We start from the raw sequence: 24,663 nt of genomic DNA on the forward strand, positions 1-24,663 counted from the left end.
CCCAGCGGGAGGTGGAGCCAGCTTTGTAGTCAGGCAGGCACAGCCCTTCACTATCAGGTGCCATCTCCTCCCACTTCCCTGGCAGCAGATGCTGCCTTTCATCCATGGGCTGACTTCAGACAACCTCCTGGGCTCTCTAGCCCCTGTCATCCTCAAACCAGACAGTCAATCCACAAGCAGGCCCAGGCACTCTGGGCCAGGCTCACCAGCCAATCACACGCTAGCACCAACTTACACATAATGCCAACTTTCAAAAGTAGTACTTCTAGACTAGACACAGCCCCTGCACTCCCCACACATCAGGAACTACCAAGGGCATACATATTCCCCATTCATTCCTATGGGAGGGCAGGTCACTCACCACACATACAGAGAGCTCAAGCACTTTACACTGTACCACAGTGAAAAAGTGCGCAGAGGCCTAAAATCACCAACACCAGGTTCCATAAACAGGCTAGGAAAAAGCAAAAAGTCTAGGGGTGAACCTGCCCAACGGGCCGGGTCCAACACTCATTTTTGCATTAGCTCCACCGGTAGTAACACTGAGTACCGCTGCATTAATTCCAAGCCCAGTTACTCTGTCAGTTGCAACAGACCCGGTTACCACAAGCACAAGTACCACTGTAAATCCTGGAGCAAGACCCCAAAAGGGGATGACTTCAATTGTGAATGGAACCGTGGTAGTGGTCAAGGACAGATCCAAGTCAGATACTTCAGAAGAGGAGACTCCAATGAGGTCTTAGGATGTAGTGAGAACAAAGACAGAGTATTAGGAACTTATTACAGTAAATGTGCAGTTGGACTTTATGAATGGATACAACACCACCAGAGGCGGTGGCTGCAATTACTTCCGTAACTGAATCTATGCTAAAGCAAGGCATCTTAAAAGAGATCTTAGAAAGTTCCTGTAGTTCTCCTATAAATTGCTTAAAAAACAAACAAGAAATGGAGAATTGAGCCGGTCCTGCAAAAAGCTAATAATATAGAGTCCCATGTAATCCTATGATACAGAATCCTGTACTTATACTATTCCAAATACCCTCTGATGCTGAGTGGGTCACAGTCATTGACCAGTGAACAACATTCTTTTTCATCCTGTTATATAAGAATAGTCATTTCCTCTTTGCATTTTGGTTCCAAAATAAAGTTTTGACATGATGCTGATTTTCGAAGGGTTATATAGAAAGCCTCTCAACATGCAATCCGTCACTGAAAAGGAATCTAGAGAACTTACAGGTATTTTGCAACTCAGTCCTGGCCCAAAAATATTTGAAAACCTATTGTTGATGAAACACAATGCAAGAAGCGTACAGACAAGATACCATTGTCCTGTTGAATCATCTGGATTAGAATGAACATAAACTGTCCCCAAGCAAATTGCAGTACAGTCAGAATGAAGGCCTGTATCTAGCAACTCAAACCAAGAAAGGTGTCTCAAGAGAGAATAGCTGTCATATTAAAAATAAACTCTCCCACACCTCAGAGAGGTCATGATGTTTTTGGGAATAGTGAGCTACAGTTATCAGTGGATTCCCAACTTTTCCCCAGTGTCAAAGCCTTTACAGTGGTGTGCTCGCAAAGATGTGCCTGATCTGCTACCATGTGGCAAGGAATGCATAAATGCCATCCTCCAGTTGAGAGAACGACTTTGTCATGCCTGGCTCTTGGAATGTTTGACTATCAGAAAGACTTTGTCCTGTATTGCAGCAAAAAGGATGGGTGCTCCATTGCTGTACTCACACAAACCTAAAGTAATTCAAAATGTCCTACTGCTTAATTCTAAGCAACTCCAGACCCAGCAGCTGCAGCTTTGCTGAGTTGCTTAAAGCAGTAGCTGCAGTTGGTGGCAGCATTCAGCAATGTGAAGGTATCCTCATGGAGTATCCATCTACAGTCATGGCTACACACTGTGTTAAAATCTTACATAGCCACACTCAAACCCAACACATGATCAACAGCAGACTCACGTAATACAAACTGGTTACCTCACAGTCGAGAAAATCTGAGGTGGACCTGTCTCAATCCTCCTATATTGTTGCCTTTGCTTGTTACAGAAGAAAATTATAATCGGGTTGACCATGATTGCCTCCCTCTGGAAGAGCATTCATATATATTGTTTGTAGATGGCTTAAGAAATTAAAACGGGATTTTGAAAGCAGCCTATGCAGCCTATGCAGCGTGCAGTTTGCACCTTAGAAGGTATAGCGGGAGCCTGCTGTTTGCACAATTTAAGTAATCTCTGAACAGGTGATGAATTGATCCCTCTTACCAGAGCATTTTGCTTCCCTGACAAATTGAGAGTCCATTATTTTAAAAACTGCCTTCAGTTGCACCACAATCCCTCTCCTTCTTCCTAAATGTGAAAGTGTGCAGTTCCACATTACTCTCTCGCCCTCCTATACCCACTCTGGTATCCTTGTCTATAGACCGCCGGGCTCCAGCTCCACCTTCCTGGAGGTATTGCCTGATAACCTAGCTTGCGAAAAATTTCTTTACCTTGTTAGATTACTTTAATCTTCATTTCGAAACATGGAACGCACCCTCCACCAAAAGATTACAAGATGATCTAGAGGCTCTTCAGTTCACCCAAATAGGTTTCTTCATCCACTCATGATAATGGCCACACGTTGGACCTTATATTCTCAAATGACCCCCAGGTCACGTTATCAGAGGTCATCCAAGTTCCCTGGTCCGACCACTGACTCATCCGGTTTGAGCTACCCAAACCTGTTAAACAAACTAGGGACAAAGGGGAATCTATTATAATCAGGAGCTGGTCAAAGATTGACACAGATTATTGGTCAAACACCCTAAAGAACACACTGCCAAGCCTATATGGCAGTCCAGTGGAGGTCTTCAAGAAATGGGAAAACTGGATTAGCCAGTCACTGGAGGTGTGTGTCCCACTCAAAAAATTGCCCAAACAAAAACATCAGACCAGAAAAGCACCATGGTTCAATGAACATTGGCTGTCATTGAAGAAGCATTGCAACAGATTAGAAAGTGATTGGAGAAAGGACTTCAACCTGGATAAAAAAATCAATTACAAAACCTCTATCAGATATTACCAAAAAGAACTAAAACTTGCACAAGCTAAATTCTACGAGGAGAAAATCTTCCAGGCACTCAACTCCCCAAAGGAACTCTTCAGAGTAGTCAAAAATGTGTCTACTCCCCAATAAACCAACGGTCCTCCAGCGGCCACTACTGAAAGATGCAAGCTAATAGCCTCTTTTTTTCCACAAAAAAGTGACGGATATTTATGGTCTCTTTAAATAGCGCCCCAGCTTCCGCCCTTAGTCTAACACATTTTCCTAGGCTTGAAGATGAAGCTACCCTCAAGTTTCTCAAGCCCATCAAATCAGGTTCCCCATTAGGTGACTGAGGATGTTGTTACACTCTAGTGAAGATTCTTAATAAAACACTTGCCTCAGGGTCAGTCCCTCAATCCTGGAAGCATGCCATAATAAGACCTATCCTAAAAAAATCCCATCTGGCTCCAGACATACTTGGTAACCTATGACCTATTTTGCTTCTTCCCCTCCTTGGCAAACTCCTGGAAAGGCATGTCAAACAGACTCGAGTCAACTATCAGGAGGAGAACAAGCCACTCCACGCTTCGCAGATGGGTTTGTGCGCCCTTCATAGTACAGAAGCAGTGCTCTTGGTAGTTACCGAGGAACTTAAAGCCATACTAGACAACGCAGGCTCAGCCGCCATACAATTGCTTGACCTTAGTGTGGCATTTGATACCGCCAATCATGCCATACTAAAAAACAACTGCGGGAAATAGGTATCTGGGACAAACTGATGGAGTGGCTAAGCTGCTTTCTGGACGACCAGTCTCTTTATGTGATGGATCAAGACTGACTTTTGGATATCCTGCCTATGCAATTTGGAGAGCCACAACGATCTTCCCTTAGCCCTACTCTTTTTAAGAAATATGTAAGACAGCTGGCCACCATGATGCAGGAGTTTCTCATACTAGGAGTGTTGCATGCTGACAACACCCAATTGAATGTCTCTCTGTCCTAAGATCATAACCAAGGCCACATTCAATTGGGTCCCTGCCTAAACAAACTGTCCCAGGATGTCAAATTGTTACCAAAAATTGAGCGGCAAAAAGACAGAGCTAATGATTCTAGGCAACAGGGCCATTCAAAGGCCATTGAATAACCGGCCATCTTGTATGGGAAACCCATCGGTCCCTAAACAGGTGGTAAAAAACTTAGGCATCTGGCTGGATAGCTCCCTCTCAATGAGCCAACAGGCCAATAAACTGTCTTTTATCTGCTTCGGACTCCTGAAGAATACTCAGAAAGATATTAGATCTTATACCGAGGCAGCTCAGAAAACCCGTCAGCAGTCTCCGATAGTTTCACGTCTGGACTATGGGAACTCTCTCTATTTGGGTTCAAAAGGCTCCAGATGGTGCAGAACGCAGTGGCTAAGCTACTGCTCAATCTCCACAGACACACCTCAGCACAAGACTCCCTAAAACAACTACACTGGCTACCAGTAGCTGCAAGAATAACGTTCAAATCTCTGTGCATCGCTCACAGGGCTGCAATTAAGAAAGGCTCAGAAAAACTCAGACATCTGATCTCGGCACATGTCCCCATCAGAGCAAAAAGATCGTCTCATCTACACCTCCTACGCACCACCAGAATTAAACAATCCAGATGAGGAGACAGATCTTTCTCACACCTGATTCCAAACTTAGGGAACAAGTTACCTCTCAACCTAAGAGGGCTGCAAAATGAAATGGCATTCAGCAAAATACTGAACACCTGGCTATTTTCTCTAAAACACTAATGGGTTGCATCTCCTCTCGCAGCTCTCATTGTCAGCGTGGGGAAGCCTTAGGGTAGCCATATGACATACAAATCTCCAAATCACATCAAATTAAATTACATCATATACACTAAAAGTCAATGTGGGTTTGGCTTGGTCCATATTTTCGGAATGTGTTGTCTCAGAGGGGTTTCACGACCTCACCTGGTTCTCCTATTAGAAATAGAAATGATATCATAGATACCCTAGATGCGTTACAGTTGCCTGCTGAAGTAGCAGTTGTGAATTATTCAGCACACAGGAGCGGAAGGGATTTTGAGATAGATGGCAATCATAATGAAGATGAAGTAGCCTGATGCTGCGCTCTTGGGTTTTGAACCTTTAATGAAGACTATTCAAATGAATAAGAGAATGATGCTTCAATGAAGATCTTGTTAACTGTTGTTGATAAGTGGGAAGAGGTCACAAGGTTGTAAGAAGATGTCCCAGAGAGTGAACAGGAAGGGTGGGTCAGAGCAGGGTGTGTAAAGAATCAAGATGAGATTGGGTTTCAGTAGATGAAAGACCTGTTTTGTCCAGCCCCAACTTGTCCTATGGCCAGGCATTTCCATTGTGGCCCACACCTATAGGGAGAAACGCAATGGTGCTTCAGTTCAAGATGTACTGGTTTAATCTCCATTTTAGTGTCATTGCTGAGAATGTTTGATCACAAATATGTCACTTGCCAACTGGTACTTGTGGGTAGGTGTACCACCATGACTATGAGTCATGTGGGTAGATCAGTTGGTCCTTTCAATCACATGGGGCTTGACTTTGTTGAAAGGCCTTTGTGCAATGGGCTCCATTACATCTTAGTTGTAGTGTGCATCTTTTCACGCTGGGTGAAAGCATATCCAGTCAGGAGAAATGCCAGTCTCAGTGTAGACAAGTTTGCTGAGAAAGTTGGTCTCCAGGTTTGCACTTCCTGTTTCTTTGGAATTAGATCGTGGAACTCATTTTAACAATGGGATAATGAAGATCCTGTGTTCAGTCCTGCAAGCGGATCAGAGAATTCAGTTTCGTATCTGTTCGGAAGTATCATGGATTGTTGAGCAGATCAACAGGACACTGATGTTCTGCCTAGGAAAACTATGTGCCTCCACATCCCTTTGGTGGTCGGATGCCCTTCCCTTAATGGTGATGAGCCTCCGAAGCAACCCTTATGAGAGTACAGGATTGTCCCTGCATGAGATCCTCATGGGAAGAGGATACAAAAGGGGTTGCTGAACTGTTCCTATGGAGAGAATGGGGAAGATTTACCTGGCGTGACCAAGGGTGTTCGAATGACACCCTGGGGCATCCATTATGTTGGATGTAGTTGCCTCACACACCCAGAAGGGTGTCATGCTTCATCATAGGCGGTTGCTCCTCGTCGGGGAGGCGGTGCAACCCCCGACGGGCACACCTCAAAGAGGGGCTCTTTGGCGGAGATCTTTTTATCCAACAGCCTTATGGTGGGGTGGAAGTGTGTGGGCAGGATGGTGTATTGTTGTGGTAGGGTTATTAAAATGTAGCAAGGGGTACCGGAATTCACTTTATTCTGGGGGTCCCCTGGCTGCAATTAAAAGGTGGGGCTAGCTCGCTAGGTGTCAACAGGTTAGGTCGAGTGACCCTAGAGGAGACTAGAAGTGAACGTGGTCGATATGTTTCTCGCAATGGGTTAATCACCCGCGATTCTTCAGGACCTTAAAAAAGTGAGAAAAACAACAACATGCTAGTGTCATGTGTGTGGTGTATGTTACCTCTGTGGATTCTCCTATGCCTATACATAGAGAAAAGATAAGGAAACAATGGTTAGTACGAATATGCAGTACACTAATACAAGTCACATCATTGCCAGGGCATGTGAAAATTCTGGCATGCCGGTGGTACTGTGGATAATTGAGCACAACCACTACATGCCTTGTGTATTGAGCGTGCAATGTGCAGAGTGGGGAGCACACGCAATAACTGAATCTGTGAGGAGGACTGTGATGGGAGAGGGTGGTGGCTAAAAACAATGGTTAAAATGCAGCAGTCTTAGCGTGATGACCTACCCATAAAGTGTCAAGTAATGAGCAGGTCTAATGTAAAGACACCAATTAAAACAAACTGTGGCTGGATACAGAATCAAACTCACACTGTGACCTGTCAAGCGTTAAGAGATAAAGCATCACGTTCCCTACTCACCTACTGGTCAAACACTAATGGCCACATGAGGGATCGGCGGGGCAGAACATCAGGGATGAGCCCATAGGGTGTGGCTAGAGTAGGAGCATATAAAGCGCGCCTCTTGGTTATTAAATGCAGGCAAAGTAAAGTAATGCTCAAGGAACGGGGGTCTATCCACCCTCCTCCCGTTTAGCGCTGTCGCACTCACCTCCAATCTCCTGTGTCCGCGTGTGGAGACCTACCCCTTACCGCCGAGCTCGAGTAGATGAGTGAGCTCGGCAGCCGGGGTTATTTAAACAAACAAGCAGACCGGCGTGCAGGGACGCGTCGCTGCCCACTGTACCAGGTCACGTGTTAAGGGCCGATACTGTGGCGGCCATCTTAAGATGGTGTGGAAGTGCGTGATCGCTATTTACTTGGGTTGGTAGTGCCCGGTTTTTACTCGGAGGGGCCTAAATTGGCAGGATCTTTGAGAGCAAAAACTTTGAGAGCAAAAAGGGGGTCCCGTGTATACAAGACGTTGTGCCTATCAAGTATCTACGCATATATCAAAGGTGACGCCCGGCCTGATTAGTGTCTATATTGCGGCGGCCATGATGTAAGGGGCTCAAAGCCTAGCTTGTTTATGCAGAAACGTGAGAGAGAAGCTCAAGTGGCTGTATAGGGGTCCTGCATTCAGTTAGACCATAGTGTACCTATGGTGGGGAACCGATGTCAGCGAGTGGGTCAAGGTCAGAAGGGGTAGTAGTAATGACAAGGGTGAGAGTGACTGTAGGTTGGATTGGCTCGCGATGTGGACCTTTTTCAGATGTAAGAGCACGGGTATGAGGGTGGCCACGGTGCAAATGAAGAGACTAGAGAATTTACAGTGAGTGCCAGGGAATGTCTTCGTTGAGACCCTGTTTATCAGAAGACAATCGATGTACCCATCTCTGTTCCTTGTGGAAGAGGGCATTTTTCGGGCAGTTAGGGCTGGATTCCAATACTACCCACTTCATAGAGTCTTCATCATGGTTGGAGTCCACATAATGTTTACACATTTTTGTGTGGGTCTTCTTGCAGCGAAAATTGCTGCGGTGTTCAATGATGCGGGTCTTGACGGGACGAGTTGTCATCCCAATGTACTGTAAGCCACACGGGCACGTGAGCATGTATATACAGTGTGATGTGTTGCAATTAGTGTGATGTCTGAGCTCCCATTTGAAAGTCTCCGAGAGTTGTATGGTCTTCAGTGTCATGGTATATCTGCAGACCCCACACATGCCACAAGGGTAATGGCCCGTCACGGGGGGTAGATGCCACAAGGTTTGTTGAGTTTCTTTCCTAGTACTCTTGGGTCTAGTGCTGATTAGGATATCCTTCAGATTTTGTGATCTCTTGAAGGCGAACCTCGGTTCTTCCAGGACCATGTTCCCAGTGTTGAGAATGCCCCAGTGATGTTTGATCGTATTCCTGATTTTATTGGACAATGGGGTGAATGTGGTCACACAGGTGATTGGTTGATTCTTAACCGGGATTCTTTCCTGCCGTTCAAGAAGGGCTTCTCTGTTGTTATTCCTGGCCCGTTTTCTAGCTTTTAGGACATCGCTCTTGGGATAGCCCCTATCAAGTAGGTTCCTAGAGAGGATTGCGGATTCCTTCTTGTAGTCAGACACAGCACTACAATTACGCCTTATTCGTAAGAATTGGCCAAAGGGCAGGTTAGTGCGTAAGGCCCTCGGGTGGTGACTCATAAGGTGAGGAGGCCATGGTGTATATGTAATCCCTCAAATTTAGCCATATACAGACAGGCCACCGAAGGGGCAAAGGTACTGCCCATAGAGGTACCTTGGGTCTGATGGTAGAACTTGCCTCTGTATTCGAAATAGTTTTCCGTCAAGGCTAGAGTGGCGCATTCCATGATGAAGGTCTGAGGAGTGTTAGAGTTCCAAGACTCTAAGCCCAGTCTCTCCTCAATTACCTCTAGAGTAGCCCTCTGGGGGATGTTCGTATAAAGGGCTTCAACATCTAGGGTAATCAAAAGATCAATCTCTCCTATTTCTTGGATAGTATCCAGTATTCGTAGTACATCCGTGGTGTCTTGAATGTATGAGGGAATGCTTTTCACAAGGGGTTGAAGGAAATGGTCACAGAATTGTGAGAGGGGCTCCAATAGGCCTGTCTGTATATGGCTAAATTTGAGGGATTACATATACACCATGAGTCAAATCCTTTCCGGGACAACATCAAAATGTGGAAACGCTTCATTGATGACATCCTAATCCTGTGGAGAGGCCCCCCGACTTCTCGCGAAGGTTTTCTGGAATGGGTCAACACATTGAACCCTCACTTACATTTCACCATGGCCTCCTCACCTTATGAGATCGCCTTCCTTGATCTAACTATTAGACTAGAAGCAGGATCCATAAGCACTACCATGTACCGTAAACCCACAGACCGTAACAGCCTACTACACTACAAGAGTCACCACCCGAGGGCCTTACGCACTAACCTGCCCTTTGGCCAATTCTTACGAATAAGGCGTAATTGTAGTGCTGTGTCTGACTACAAGAAGGAATCCGCAATCCTCTCTAGGAACCTACTTGATAGGGGCTATCCCAAGAGCGATGTCCTAAAAGCTAGAAAACGGGCCAGGAATAACAACAGAGAAGCCCTTCTTGAACGGCAGGAAAGAATCCCGGTTGAGAATCAACCGATCACCTGTGTGACCACATTCACCCCATTGTCCAATAAAATCAGGAATACGATCAAACATCACTGGGGCATTCTCAACACTGGGAACATGGTCCTGGAAGAACCGAGGTTCGCCTTCAAGAGATCACAAAATCTGAAGGATATCCTAATCAGCACTAGACCCAAGAGTACTAGGAAAGAAACTCAACAAACCTTGTGGCATCTACCCCCCGTGACGGGCCATTACCCTTGTGGCATGTGTGGGGTCTGCAGATATACCATGACACTGAAGACCATACAACTCTCGGAGACTTTCAAATGGGAGCTCAGACATCACACTAATTGCAACACATCACACTGTATATACATGCTCACGTGCCCGTGTGGCTTACAGTACATTGGGATGACAACTCGTCCCGTCAAGACCCGCATCATTGAACACCGCAGCAATTTTCGCTGCAAGAAGACCCACACAAAAATGTGTAAACATTATGTGGACTCCAACCATGATGAAGACTCTATGAAGTGGGTAGTATTGGAATCCAGCCCTAACTGCCCGAAAAATGCCCTCTTCCGCAAGGAACAGAGATGGGTACATCGATTGTCTTCTGATAAACAGGGTCTCAACGAAGACATTCCCTGGCACTCACTGTAAATTCTCTAGCCTCTTCATTTGCACCGTGGCCACCCTCATACCCGTGCTCTTACATCTGAAAAAGGTCCACATCGCGAGCCAATCCAACCTACAGTCACTCTCACCCTTGTCATTACTACTACCCCTTCTGACCTTGACCCACTCGCTGACATCGGTTCCCCACCATAGGTACACTATGGTCTAACTGAATGCAGGACCCCTATACAGCCACTTGAGCTTCTCTCTCACGTTTCTGCATAAACAAGCTAGGCTTTGAGCCCCTTACATCATGGCCGCCGCAATATAGACACTAATCAGGCCGGGCGTCACCTTTGATATATGCGTAGATACTTGATAGGCACAACGTCTTGTATACACGGGACCCCCTTTTTGCTCTCAAAGTTTTTGCTCTCAAAGATCCTGCCAATTTAGGCCCCTCCGAGTAAAAACCGGGCACTACCAACCCAAGTAAATAGCGATCACGCACTTCCACACCATCTTAAGATGGCCGCCACAGTATCGGCCCTTAACACGTGACCTGGTACAGTGGGCGGCGACGCGTCCCTGCACGCCGGTCTGCTTGTTTGTTTAAATAACCCCGGCTGCCGAGCTCACGCATCTACTCGAGCTCGGCGGTAATGGGTAGGTCTCCACACGCAGACACTGGAGATTGGAGGTGAGTGCGACAGCGCTAAACGGGAGGAGGGTGGATAGACCCCCGTTCCTTGAGCATTACTTTACTTTGCCTGCATTTAATAACCAAGAGGCGCGCTTTATATGCTCCTACTCTAGCCACACCCTATGGGCTCATCCCTGATGTTCTGCCCCGCCGATCCCTCATGTGGCTATTAGTGTTTGACCAGTAGGTGAGTAGGGAACGTGATGCTTTATCTCTTAACGCTTGACAGGTCACAGTGTGAGTTTGATTCTGTATCCAGCCACAGTTTGTTTTAATTGGTGTCTTTACATTAGACCTGCTCATTACTTGACACTTTATGGGTAGGTCATCACGCTAAGACTGCTGCATTTTAACCATTGTTTTTAGCCACCACCCTCTCCCATCACAGTCCTCCTCACAGATTCAGTTATTGCGTGTGCTCCCCACTCTGCACATTGCACGCTCAATACACAAGGCATGTAGTGGTTGTGCTCAATTATCCACAGTACCACCGGCATGCCAGAATTTTCACATGCCCTGGCAATGATGTGACTTGTATTAGTGTACTGCATATTCGTACTAACCATTGTTTCCTTATCTTTTCTCTATGTATAGGCATAGGAGAATCCACAGAGGTAACATACACCACACACATGACACTAGCATGTTGTTGTTTTTCTCACTTTTTTAAGGTCCTGAAGAATCGCGGGTGATTAACCCATTGCGAGAAACATGTCGACCACGTTCACTTCTAGTCTCCTCTAGGGTCACTCGACCTAACCTGTTGACACCTAGCGAGCTAGCCCCACCTTTTAATTGCAGCCAGGGGACCCCCAGAATAAAGTGAATTCCGTACCCCTTGCTACATTTTAATAACCCTACCACAACAATACACCATCCTGCCCACACACCCCCACCCCACTATAAGGCTGTTGGATAAAAAGATCTCCGCCAAAGAGCCCCTCTTTGAGGTGTGCCCATCGGGGGTTGCACCGCCTCCCCGACGAGGAGCAACCGCCTATGATGAAGCATGACACCCTTCTGGGTGTGTGAGGCAACTACATCCAACGTAATGGATACCCCAGGGTGTCATTCGAACACCCTTGGTCACGCCAGGTAAATTTTCCCCATTCTCTCCATAGGAACAGTTCAGCAACCCCTTTTGTATCCTCAGTACTAGATACGGACACAAGCTGCTACTGGACCTTCCACCACCCTGAGTGGTAAACAGTGTCCTTTCTCCCCCTTCTTGAAATATATCCTCATGGGAAGAGCCATGAGACTTCCCGCTGTGTGTGCAGCTGCCCTTGTGAAAATTACAGATTATATGATTCTCTACTACTGCAAATAACTGATTGATGTGATGAATTATGTCTCTCATTAGGCTGAAGGCCCAACTCTCCCTCTGAGCCAAGAACAATGCCACCACCTTAGTCTGGTGGACTGGGTCCTGGTGAAGAAACATAACAAGGCGTCTTGTTGTAAGCCATGCTGGCTTGGCCCCTTTCAAGTCATCTTTGTGACCAAGGCTTCTGTAAAGTGTGAGAGTCTTCTTAACTGGGTGCATGATTCTCATTCCTGAAGATTGAGACAAGCTGGTAGAGAGGTGTTGACCAAAGAGACTGGTTTGCAGAGTTAAGCTCAAGAGCACCAGGAAAGATCATCGGGGGAGAAGAGTGTGCCCATGAATTCCCAAAGTCGAGCTGGGGCAAGTGCTGAGCCTGTGGTGAAAAGGTGACCACAGTGAGTCAAACTGGAGTAGCTGTAAGTGATGATTCAGATTCTAAAGAAGCTGTACCTAGAAGAGAAAGCTGCCCAAGGAAGCGCGAGAGGGTAAGTGCTGCTGTGTCAGAGGAGCACATGCCAGAGACAGTCTGGGAACAAGCAGAGGCAAGTGATCAAAGTGACAGTGAGGTTGAACTGCCAATGATCAGAAGATCAAACAGAATATGGGTGCCTAGTCAAAAGTACTCTACTCCTGAATATGCATACTTTGCTGGGAGGGATTTTAATTCAGGAACACATGAAACTGAGGCCCAAGGAAACAGACCTGAAAAACCTCCGTAAATAGTTGTGTTACAGTGAAGATTGCTTGATTTCTAATTTTCGACTGCCTCGATCTAAGTGAACTAGACAAATGAAGTAAAATTTGCTGAACTTTTTAATCAGAAGGATAACTTCTTAAGATAATCAAATGTACCTATTCATCATTGAAACAACCAACATTTTGTAGATTTCCACAAGTAGACGATGACAATTAGAGCGTGCTGTTCCCAATTCTCGGGTCCTGGGAATATAATTCTGAGGATACCCTGGTGATTCTTTCCCGGAACCAACATAGAGTAATAGTGGTTATAGTATCAATCATTTCTATTTTCCTTATGATTTGCTAATTAATAAGTGTGAACAATCCTGTGAATCATGTTTCCACCAAAGCTAAATAAAATCTTGCCCATGTAGAGGAGCAGCAGTGTTGACCAAACATGAGAATTTAGCAAGGAGATGGCTCTGAGGGAATTTTACTATGAATGTCTTTTTCAATCCTTTACCACAGTATTCCAGTGTAATGCATGCAAAGGACCATTCTGCTTGCATCTGTGGTGAAGGCATGACCTATCACTACATTTCCCTTACTAGTACCTTGTCCTGTGGTATATGTCTTAGTCTTTTGTCTCATCCGCTTACCAGAAAGGCATGGGATGCCAGCTGGTCACACTTTGTTTTCAGACCTGAAACTCTCCCCAGCTTCTCCAAGTGGTCTGTGCTCTAGATTACCCTCCCACCTGCCTCTCGAAGGTAAGGCAGCTTATCATCCAGCTATAGCCAGGTTATGTTCTCACCCTCTCTAAGCGTGAAGCCCCTTCCCAGACCCACATATCAGAATATGCTGGCAAGGGCTCCACCTCAACTGAAAATAAAAGTGAGGAGTGGGGGCGTACCTGTCTGGTTCCTCTGTGAATCATAAAAGCCTCTGAGATACATCAGTCCATCCACACCCTTTCCTGTGCACCTGAGTTCAGCAATGCAAACCATTTATACCAGCATGCACCAAGGTTCGTCTTGCGTATGGTGAGGCTCAGTACAAAGTGTCAAATGCTTTCCGTATGCCTACTGATAACGCTTTTGCATCTGTGTATTTAGAGTCATCCATCTCATTCGGGACCCGGTACAGTCTCTGGATATTATAGGAGGTGTTACGGTGGGGAATTAAACTGTTTTGATATACTAAGTTGTGCATATGGCGAAGCAGGCGATTGGCTAACTCTTTGCTTAGGACTGAGAGCAGACTGTAAGACACCACATCAAAGGCATCACCTGACAATTTAGGCATAGATACAATGGGGGCCTCTCATGTGGTGGCAGGGAGGGATCCATAGTCCAGCACCTCTGCGCACATTTTAGCCAGTTTAGGGGCTAAACAGGATCCCAGGTTGGTAAAATTCCACCAGCAAGCCATCAGATCCAGGCAACTTTCCGTTTTCGAGCTCCTGGCTACTGATAATTTGGATTTGGATGCAGGCTCTCCCAGTGTCTCTCTGTCAGCCCAGGTAGTTGTGTTAGAGCATCATGGTCCAAGAAATCCTCAATCACCCCAGTCTGGGAAGAGCCTGGACACAGTACAGCTCTTGGTAGTGCCTTGGTGTGCCGTCTCCGAGTGGGCATAGACAGGCACGCCCACTGGTTGCTCAAATCAAGGTTGGGGACGGGACCAAATTATCAAGGAAAATACCAACCGCTAGGGGCCTTAAGCAAGGGTGTGTGCTAGCTCCACATCTGTTTAATCTATTTATGGCAGATTTGACTTCCAACCTGGATCTAGTTAACGCACATGCACCAAGGTTAGGCCCACTGACTATATCCCATCTAGCATACGCTGATGACATTGTGTTGCTGAGTCATACAGAAATCGGACTCCAAATATTGATCAAAGAAACAGCGGAGTATAAAAATCTTAACGAATTAGAAATAAACATTGCTAAAACAAAATCCATGCTTATTGGGAATAATCCCTGTGCTTCCTTAAAGATCAAGCTGGATAATCTAACCATAGAAGAAGTCAGTACCTATAAGTACTTTGGTTTCAATTTTGATAAAAACTTACATTTTCGTGCTCATCAGCAGTATATGGTTAGGAAGAACAATGCTTTAATACACGCATTCAGCTCGCTTGCAAACAAACTAGACGGTCCTGTGAGAAGTTGGCCCGATATGCAGCGTTCGCTATTCTAGCGACCGCTATGTATCGTTCCAAACGACCCTTATGATGATTGGTTGTAAGTCAACCTAAAGACCAGCTATCCTAGTAGCGTGGATACGAGCAGTCTAAGGCTAAAGACTCGAGAGGGCGTGTTAAGCCAGCTGTTTACCACACATGTACCCCTTGAACACCAAGTGAAAGGACACCACACAAGTGTTATGAAAATAAACAGGATATTTATTAAGAATCACAACAGCCCTGTACTCTTTATGAGGACAGGGTACTAAGCACAACCCAAATCTCTTAGGAAAATACTTCAAGTGCACAATTAAAACAAGTGTCCGGGGACACGGAAAGTTTAAGGTCTCGGGCGGACCCGATAAGGCAAGTCGGAAGCGAGGGACTCAGGACCCTAGAGTAAAGAGGCTATGCAGGCACCGAAATGCCGAGTTACCTAGCCACGAGGGCTGCGGCTGCACAAGTCTTACAGGCGTCGGGGTCTTCGCTGACAAGCCAGGAGCCGGAAGAAAAGAGTTGCTGGCCGGCGACCAGTGATGAATAGTTCGTAGAGATCCAAGCCTGGATCAGAGATTGATGATACCTGAAAGCAGAGGTAACCAAGTTCGTACTACTAGCCAGTAGTCAGAGGGTACCAGGAAGGCACCGGTTGGCCGTCACCTCGACCAGGTGAGTGGGCGACGCTAGGCTCTGCAGTCTCACGGACCAGGAGGCGTTGTCGGCGACCACGGTGGAGGTGCGAGCTGTCCCACGAAGGATGATGCTGTCGGCGTCGCTGGGCCCAGGATGGGGCAACAAGCCTTGGCAGATCTCAGGGCCACGTGGTGGGCCTAAGATGGCGTCTTGAGTGGACCAGGAGGGCCCGGGGTGCTTCTCACAAAGATGGAAGCAAGGGCCAGTCTGGAGCAACCAGACCAGCAGTGTTGATTGTCGGATGTCGTCACAGAAGGGCACAAGCCAGCGGCTAGTGACCAGACAACGTGCTGAGCAGCGAGCAGAAGGGCCCCACGCAGATCGTGGAGATGCTGGGAGACTGCACTTCGGTGCTGGAGCGGCTCAGGGTCGGGGCTTCTCGGACCCCAGAGCACTCACCAGGGAATTACTTCGATGGTCGTGCTGGTTAAGAAAGCGTGCAGGTTTTGATGATGGCCGGTCCCTCGAGGTCTCGTCGCACCCACAGATCACAGCTGAGCTGATGACGTGGGTAGAGGTCAGAGGTGCCAGGGAAGCTGGTTCTCGTCGAGCTGGGCCGTCGGATCCTTGAGGAAGGACTTGCAGCAAACCGCAGAGTTCTTAGATGGTGCCCGCTGATGCAGGGTGACTACTCCTTAGTCACAAGGGAGAAATCTTGAGAAGAGTCTTGAGTGTCCTTTCGTAGAAAGTAGTTCTTGATTCAAAGATGATCTAATTTGGAAGGGTCCCCGCTCCGGCCTTTATTCTAAAGAAAGGGGTGGGTACATGACTAGGTCCTGCCCTAAGGGTGGGACCAGGAAGGGGGGTAGTTACACCCCTCTCCCCTGCCGGACTTTCCCCAGGCCAGGGCTGGCGCCCCTGGACTGGTTCTGACCGGCAGATGCGTAGTGAGCACCGGGGTGCCACTCCGCAGTCACCTTTTTGCAAAAGCCCTACCTACCCAGAATACACAAACCCTGTCTGGGACGGTGCGAACACCGCCCTCGACAGGAAACCCTTTGTCCAAGCGCTCCTCGCTGGAAGGACTCCCAGCAGCAGGAGGTCAGACTCGTGTCTGTGGTGGCAGCATCCATTTTGTGGAGCTGAGGCTTTAGTTAACTTTAACCGGGGTTCACAGTTACGTACATGTCGTGTCCCTCTAGAAGGGCGGAATGCTAACCTCGTCGCCAGAGTTGGTGAGAGGGCAGCATCCCGATTCGTATGACACCTTACTCGACATGTTTTGATAACGCAACACCGAAGTTACCGATGTGGTACGCGTTACCATGGAACAGCCATTGGGTCTTGGTTCCGCAAGCTGCAATCGGGCTCGGCTCGGGCCAGAGCCTAGTTCACACGAGCCCATGCACTCTGCCTTCAGGATTGTCAAGGCCTGCCATAGGAGTGACTGATAGGAACTCGGGTGTCCATTGTATGGTTAGATATAGGGCTACTATATCTAAAGCAAAGTGTGATTACACGACTTCGCCCCAGCTGTCATGCAGCCAGTTGTGTCAAATTTAGGAGGCCAGCCAGGGGTGGCATAATACATGCTGCAGCCCCTGGCGGCCCTGGGTACACCTATGCCCTGAGTTACAGGGTCTGATAAGGTGGCCCAGTACCAATTGGTAAATGCACCTAGGGTACATGTCGTAATTTAGAAAGAGAACAGCCAGGCTGTGGGTCTGATTAGCAGGCCCACAGCCAGAGAAAGTCGTAAACCAGTGAAACAAAAGCAAAAAATCTGGGTGATCATAGGATTGCAGACCCTACTCTCCTACATGACCCCCCCCCAAACGTCGGAACAATAAGCTAACCTTGACCAGGTGAGTCTTCTTGTTCTAAGTGGAAATATCTGGAGAGCCCATCGGCATTGCCATGATCAGTACCAGGTCTATGTTCCACTGTAAAGTCCATCCCCTGTAGGGAAATGGACCACCTTAGCAGTTTGGGGTTTTCACCCTTCATCTGATTTAGCCACAAGAGGGGCTTATGGTCGGTCTGAATCTTGAAGTGAGTGCCAAACAAGTATGGCCTCAGCTTCTTCAGGGCCCAAACCACAGCAAAGGCCTCCCTCTCAATAGCTGACCAATTCTTCTCTCTAGGGGTCAGCCTTCTGCTTATAAAAGCAATGGGCTGGTCTTGACCATCAAAATTCAGTTGAGAAAGAACAGCTCCCATACCCAACTCAGAAGCATCTGTTTGGACAATGAATGGTTTGGAGTAGTCCGGACTCTTGAGGATAGGCGCCGTGCACATGGCCTGCTTTAGGTCATCGAATGCTTTTTGACAGCTCGCTGTCCACTGAACCTTTTTTGGCATTTTCTTGCTTGTCAGTTCGTTTAATGGTGTCACGATGGAACCATAGTTCCTGACAAACTTCCGGTAGTATCCAGTCAGGCCCAAGAAAGCTCGAACCTGAGTCTGGGTGGTTGGAGGAGCCCAGTCCCTGATTGACTGTATCTTGCTCTCCAGTGGCTGAACCTGGCCTCCACCTACAAGGTGGCCCAGGTATACAACCTGTGTCTGCCCTATCTGGCACTTGGTGGCCTTGATAGTGAGGCCTGCCGCTTGCAGAGCCTCTAACACTTTCCGCAGGTGGACCAGGTGATCCTCCCAGGTGGAGCTAAAGACAGCAATATCGTCAAGATACGCCGCACAGAAGTCATCCAGCCCAGTAAGGACTTGATTCACCAACCTTTGGAAGGTGGCAGGTGCATTTTTCAGACCAAAGGGCATCACCACGAACTGATAATGCCCACCAGGGGTCGAAAATGCGGTCTTAGGCTTGGCGTCCTCAGCTAACCTGATTTGCCAATACCCAGCTGTCAGGTCAAACGTACTTAAGTAGTTGGCCGAAGCCAATCTATCGATAAGCTTGTCTGCCCTTGGTATTGGGTGGGCGTCAGTCTTAGTGACTGCATTGAGACCCCTGTAGTCTACGCAGAACCTCATCTCTTTCTTACCGCCCTGGGTGTGAGGTTTCGGCACTAGAACTACGGGACTAGCCCAAGGGCTGTCCGAGGGTTCAATGACTCCCAGCTCCAACATTTTCTGCACTTCACTCTTGATGCAGTCTCTAACGTGATCAGGCTGCCGGTAGATTTTACTCTTAACGGGCAAGCTGTCACCAGTGTCGACCTCATGGGTGCACCAATTGGTCTGACTGGGGGTTAGAGAAAACATATGTCTGAACGACTGAAGAACCTGTTTACAGTCGCTCTGTTGATGTTCGGAGAGGCTGCCACAAAAGACAACACCATCTACCGATCCATCGTCAGGATTCTGAGTGAGCAGGTCTGGGAGAGGGTCACTCTCCTCTTCCTGTCCCTCATCTAGGGCCATGATCAAACTCATGTCCTTCCTGTCGACATATGCCTTGAGCCTGTTGACATGAAGCACCCTGTGGGGGCTCCGGGGAGTTCCCAGGTCGACCAGGTAGGTGACCTCTCCCTTTTTCTCCAGGATGGTGTAGGGCCCGGACCATTTGTCCTTGAGTGCTGCTGGGGCCACTGGCTCCAACACCCACACCTTCTGTCCGGGCTGATAAACAGTCAAGACAGCCTTTTGGTCATGCCAAGCTTTTTGGAGTTCTTGGCTGGCCTTAAGGTTTTCAGATGCCTTCTCCATGTATTCAGCCATCCGCGAGCGGAGGCCAAGCACATAGTCCACTATGTTGGCTGCAGGCTTTTTGAGAGGTCTCTCCCATCCTTCCTTCACCAAACACAGGGGTCCTCTTACAGGATGTCCGTACAAAAGTTCAAAAGGGCTGTAGCCAACCCCCTTCTGTGGGACTTCTCTGTAGGCGAACAAGAGGCAGGGGATCAGGACGTCCCATCTACGCCGAAGCTTTTCCGGGAGTCCATGAATCATCCCTTTCAGGGTCCTGTTGATTCTCTCAACAAGCCCATTGCATTGTGGATGATAGGGTGTAGTGAACTTGTAGTTGACACCACATTCCTTCCACATAGCAGTCAAGTAGCTCGACATAAAGTTTGCACCTCTGTCGGAGACGACCTCCTTAGGGAAGCCCACTCTGGAGAATACTCCAACTAGGGCTCTTGCCACAACAGGTGCTGTAGTGGTCCTAAGGGGAATAGCTTCAGGATACCTGGTGGCATGATCCACTACCACCAGTATAAACTTGTGCCCTGATGCTGTTGGTGGTTCCATGGGACCGACGATGTCGATCCCCACCCGTTCAAAGGGCACCCCCACCACAGGCATTGGTATAAGGGGGGCCTTTGTCGTGCCACCTGACTTACCACTGGCTTGGCAAGTGACACAGGAGCGGCAAAACTCCTTAGTATCTTCGTTCATGTGAGGCCAGTGAAAGTGCGAGACAAGCCTGTCCCACGTTTTCGTCTGGCCTAAGTGACCTGCTAAGGGAATCTCGTGGGCCAAGGTAAGTAGGAAACCTCGCTGAGACAAGGGTACAACCAGCCTCCTGGTCATGCCAGGCTTGGGGTCTCTTGACTCAGTGTACAGGAGTCCGTCTTCCCAGTATACCTTGTGGGTACCTGTGGCGTTCCCAGCAGCCTCAGCAGCAGCCTGCTGTCTGAGGGGTCCAAGAGAAGGGCAGTCTAACTGGTCCTTCCCCAGGTCTTCCCTTGAGGGTCCCCCTGAACCCAAGAATTCAACTTGATCAAGTTCGAACTCCCTAGGCTCAGTTTCCCTCAATTCTTGTAGGTCAGCCTCCTCTGAGACTTGATCCACGACCTGGGGCAAGGGGGAAGGCGCAGCCTTAACCCTACTGCTCTTTTTCTTGGGAGGTGTCTGGTCCGTTGTTCCAGGATCCAGCACCTGTTCAGTGGGGCATTTCCTGACCTGTGACCTGGTCACAGCGAACACATGTGCTGGCAAACCTAACATTTCCATGTGAGTCCGGTGCTCCACTTCTGACCATTGTGATGACTCCAAATCATTGCCCAACAAACAATCCACTGGGAGGTCTGGACTAACTACAACCTTCTTTTGGCCAGTTACCCCTCCCCAGGAGAAAGCTACAATTGCCATACTGTGATTGGTAGTGACATTGCTTGCATTGGTCACCAGGAATTCTGTACCTGGCATGATCTGTCCAGGGTCCACAAAGTTAGGCGTCACCATGGTGACGCTGGCACAAGTGTCCCTATAGGCCTGAGCCATCTTTCCATTTATGAAAAGCGTCTGTCTGTATTTGCCCAAAGTATTGGGACTTATGTCAGGGGACACGTCCGCGTCCCCTGTACTGACAAGGACAGCCTGAGTGAGTGTGCCAACTAAGTTGTCACGCCCCTCAGAACCCAGGGTTAACCCTACTAAACCCTTGGGAGGCGCACTACCACTGCTGACTGTACTAGGGGGCACAGGTGCCTTAGGGGCTGCAGTGGCAGGAGTCTGCCCTCCTCCTTTCTTGGTGCACTCACTAAACCAGTGAGATTTACTTTTGCAGTACTGGCACCATCTTTTGGATTGGCCTTCTTTCTTCTTTTGGGGAGCCTGACCCCCACCCTCTTTGGGTTGTTGGGGACCTGTCGAAGACTTCTGGTCATTTTGTTCCCCCTTTGAATCTTTACCCTTCTGGTCTGCTTTCTTCTGACCACCTTGATTCTGGCCCTGGTTCTGTTTAACTCTCGTGCTAACCCATCTGTCTGCCTTCTTTCCCAATTCTTGGGGAGAGGTCAGATCCGAGTCGACAAGATGCTGATGCAACAACTGGTTCTGACAATTGTTTAAAATTTGTTCTCTCATCATCAAATTATACAATCCTTTGTAATCAGTAACCTTACTGCCCAGCAACCAGCCCTCAAAAGCCTTAGTGGCACAATCGACAAAGTCAGACCAATCTTGAGACTGCGTTTTCTGGGTATCCCTGAACAGCACCCTGTACTGCTCAGTGGTTAGGCCAAACCCTTCAACGAGTGTATTCTTCAAGACGTGGTAATTATTGGCATCCTCTACCCTTGTGGTGAGGAGCTTGTCTCTTCCTTTACCCTCAAAGGAGAGCCACAAGATAGCTGCCCACTGACTCTGGGGAACACCTTGCACAGTGCAGGCCCTCTCCAAAGCAGTAATCCATTTGTGGATGTCGTCCCCTTGTTTAAAGGGGGGCACTATCTTACCAAGGTGTTTCGTATCAAAACTCCTTTCCCTATTACTAGGTACAATGCTGCCACCAGTGGGGACTACCCCACTTAACTGTTGCTCTCTAGCAAAGGCAAGCCTTTCTTTGGCCAGGGCAAGTTCTTCCCTTTCGATCCTCAGATTAGCTGCCCTTTCCTTAGCTTCGTACACTCTCCTCTGAGGGGACGTCATCCCTCTTTGAGAAGAGTTGTGAGAGCCATTGGTTTGAAGGGATCTGCCAGAGTCTCTCGACAGAGATCGGGCTCGTCCATTCCCAATGTTAAGCGGACCTGACAGTAGCGCTGGGGGTCCCCCAGTACCACTATCATGTTTGCTTAAGTTGGACCTGCTTAGTCTAACGACTTCTACCTGTCCCTTATCTGCCTCATCCCCAGAGAGATCCTCATCCTCATCTTCCTCCACATTCTCATTCTCGGCTGCGAGGAGGATTAGGTCAGGGTCATCTCTGGTTCCCTCGAGGGGAGGCATGTCTCCTTCTGGATTAGAAGAGCTGGGACGGGTCTCAGCTTTTCTGGCATCATAAGTCTCTAAGAGACCAATCAGAAAGGACGTTGTGGGGTTAGACCCCTGCTTGATCTTCCTGGAGTGACACACTTGTCGTAACTCCTTGAAGCTCAGCACAGTATATCTCGAAGGGATGACCTGTGGAGGGTCAACTGACACAAGGGGAGACTCAGAGTTTCCTCCTTTGTCCGACATACTGTTTCTAGTGTGGTGTAAGTGATGAACCTACCTACACTATGTGTTTACCTACTGTTCCCTTGCTAAGAGTTGCAGCCAAGGTGTGCTAAGCCTTGAGGAGCTGCAACGGCTGGTTCAGTAGAACTCAGAGTATTCTAAGCTTTAGTTATATGTACTAACAGTACTTGTGTGATCTTTCAACAAGATATTCTTAGGATACGTGTGGTAAAACAACAGCAAGCTCAGATCCCAACCGCTGCTCACCAATGTGAGAAGTTGGCCCGATATGCAGCGTTCGCTATTCTAGCGACCGCTATGTATCGTTCTAAACGACCCTTATGATGATTGGTTGTAAGTCAACCTAAAGACCAGCTATCCTAGTAGCGTGGATACGAGCAGTCTAAGGCTAAAGACTCGAGAGGGCGTGTTAAGCCAGCTGTTTACCACACATGTACCCCTTGAACACCAAGTGAAAGGACACCACACAAGTGTTATGAAAATAAACAGGATATTTATTAAGAATCACAACAGCCCTGTACTCTTTATGAGGACAGGGTACTAAGCACAACCCAAATCTCTTAGGAAAATACTTCAAGTGCACAATTAAAACAAGTGTCCGGGGACACGGAAAGTTTAAGGTCTCGGGCGGATCCGATAAGGCAAGTCGGAAGCGAGGGACTCAGGACCCTAGAGTAAAGAGGCTATGCAGGCACCGAAATGCCGAGTTACCTAGCCACGAGGGCTGCGGCTGCACAAGTCTTACAGGCGTCGGGGTCTTCGCTGACGAGCCAGGAGCCGGAAGAAAAGAGTTGCTGGCCGGCGACCAGTGATGAATAGTTCGTAGAGATCCAAGCCTGGATCAGAGATTGATGATACCTGAAAGCAGAGGGGACCAAGTTCGTACTACTAGCCAGTAGTCAGAGGGTACCAGGAAGGCACCGGTTGGCCGTCACCTCGACCAGGTGAGTGGGCGACGCTAGGCTCTGCAGTCTCACGGACCAGGAGGTGTTGTCGGCGACCACGGTGGAGGTGCGAGCTGTCCCACGAAGGATGATGCTGTCAGCGTCGCTGGGCCCAGGATGGGGCAACAAGCCTTGGCAGATCTCAGGGCCACGTGGTGGGCCTAAGATGGCGTCTTGAGTGGACCAGGAGGGCCCGGGGTGCTTCTCGCAAAGATGGAAGCAAGGGCCAGTCTGGAGCAACCAGACCAGCAGTGTTGATTGTCGGATGTCGTCACAGAAGGGCACAAGCCAGCGGCTAGTGACTAGACAACGTGCTGAGCAGCGAGCAGAAGGGCCCCACGCAGATCGTGGAGATGCTGGGAGACTGCACTTCGGTGCTGGAGCGGCTCAGGGTCGGGGCTTCTCGGACCCCAGAGCACTCACCAGGGAATTACTTAGATGGTCGTGCTGGTTAAGAAAGCGTGCAGGTTTTGATGATGGCCGGTCCCTCGAGGTCTCGTCGCACCCACAGATCACAGCTGAGCTGATGACGTGGGTAGAGGTCAGAGGTGCCAGGGAAGCCGGTTCTCGTCGAGCTGGGCCGTCGGATCCTTGAGGAAGGACTTGCAGCAAACCGCAGAGTTCTTAGATGGTGCCCGCTGATGCAGGGTGACTACTCCTTAGTCACAAGGGAGAAATCTTGAGAAGAGTCTTGAGTGTCCTTTCGTAGAAAGTAGTTCTTGATTCAAAGATGATCTAATTTGGAAGGGTCCCCGCTCCGGCCTTTATTCTAAAGAAAGGGGTGGGTACATGACTAGGTCCTGCCCTAAGGGTGGGACCAGGAAGGGGGGTAGTTACACCCCTCTCCCCTGCCGGACTTTCCCCAGGCCAGGGCTGGCGCCCCTGGACTGGTTCTGACCGGCAGATGCGTAGTGAGCACCGGGGTGCCACTCCGCAGTCACCTTCTCGCAAAAGCCCTACCTACCCAGAATACACAAACCCTGTCTGGGACGGTGCGAACACCGCCCTCGACAGGAAACCCTTTGTCCAAGCGCTCCTCGCTGGAAGGATTCCCAGC

This window comes from Lissotriton vulgaris, chromosome 4_1 (genome assembly GCF_964263255.1).
Source record: "Lissotriton vulgaris chromosome 4_1, aLisVul1.2, whole genome shotgun sequence".
Lineage (NCBI taxonomy): Eukaryota > Metazoa > Chordata > Amphibia > Caudata > Salamandridae > Lissotriton > Lissotriton vulgaris.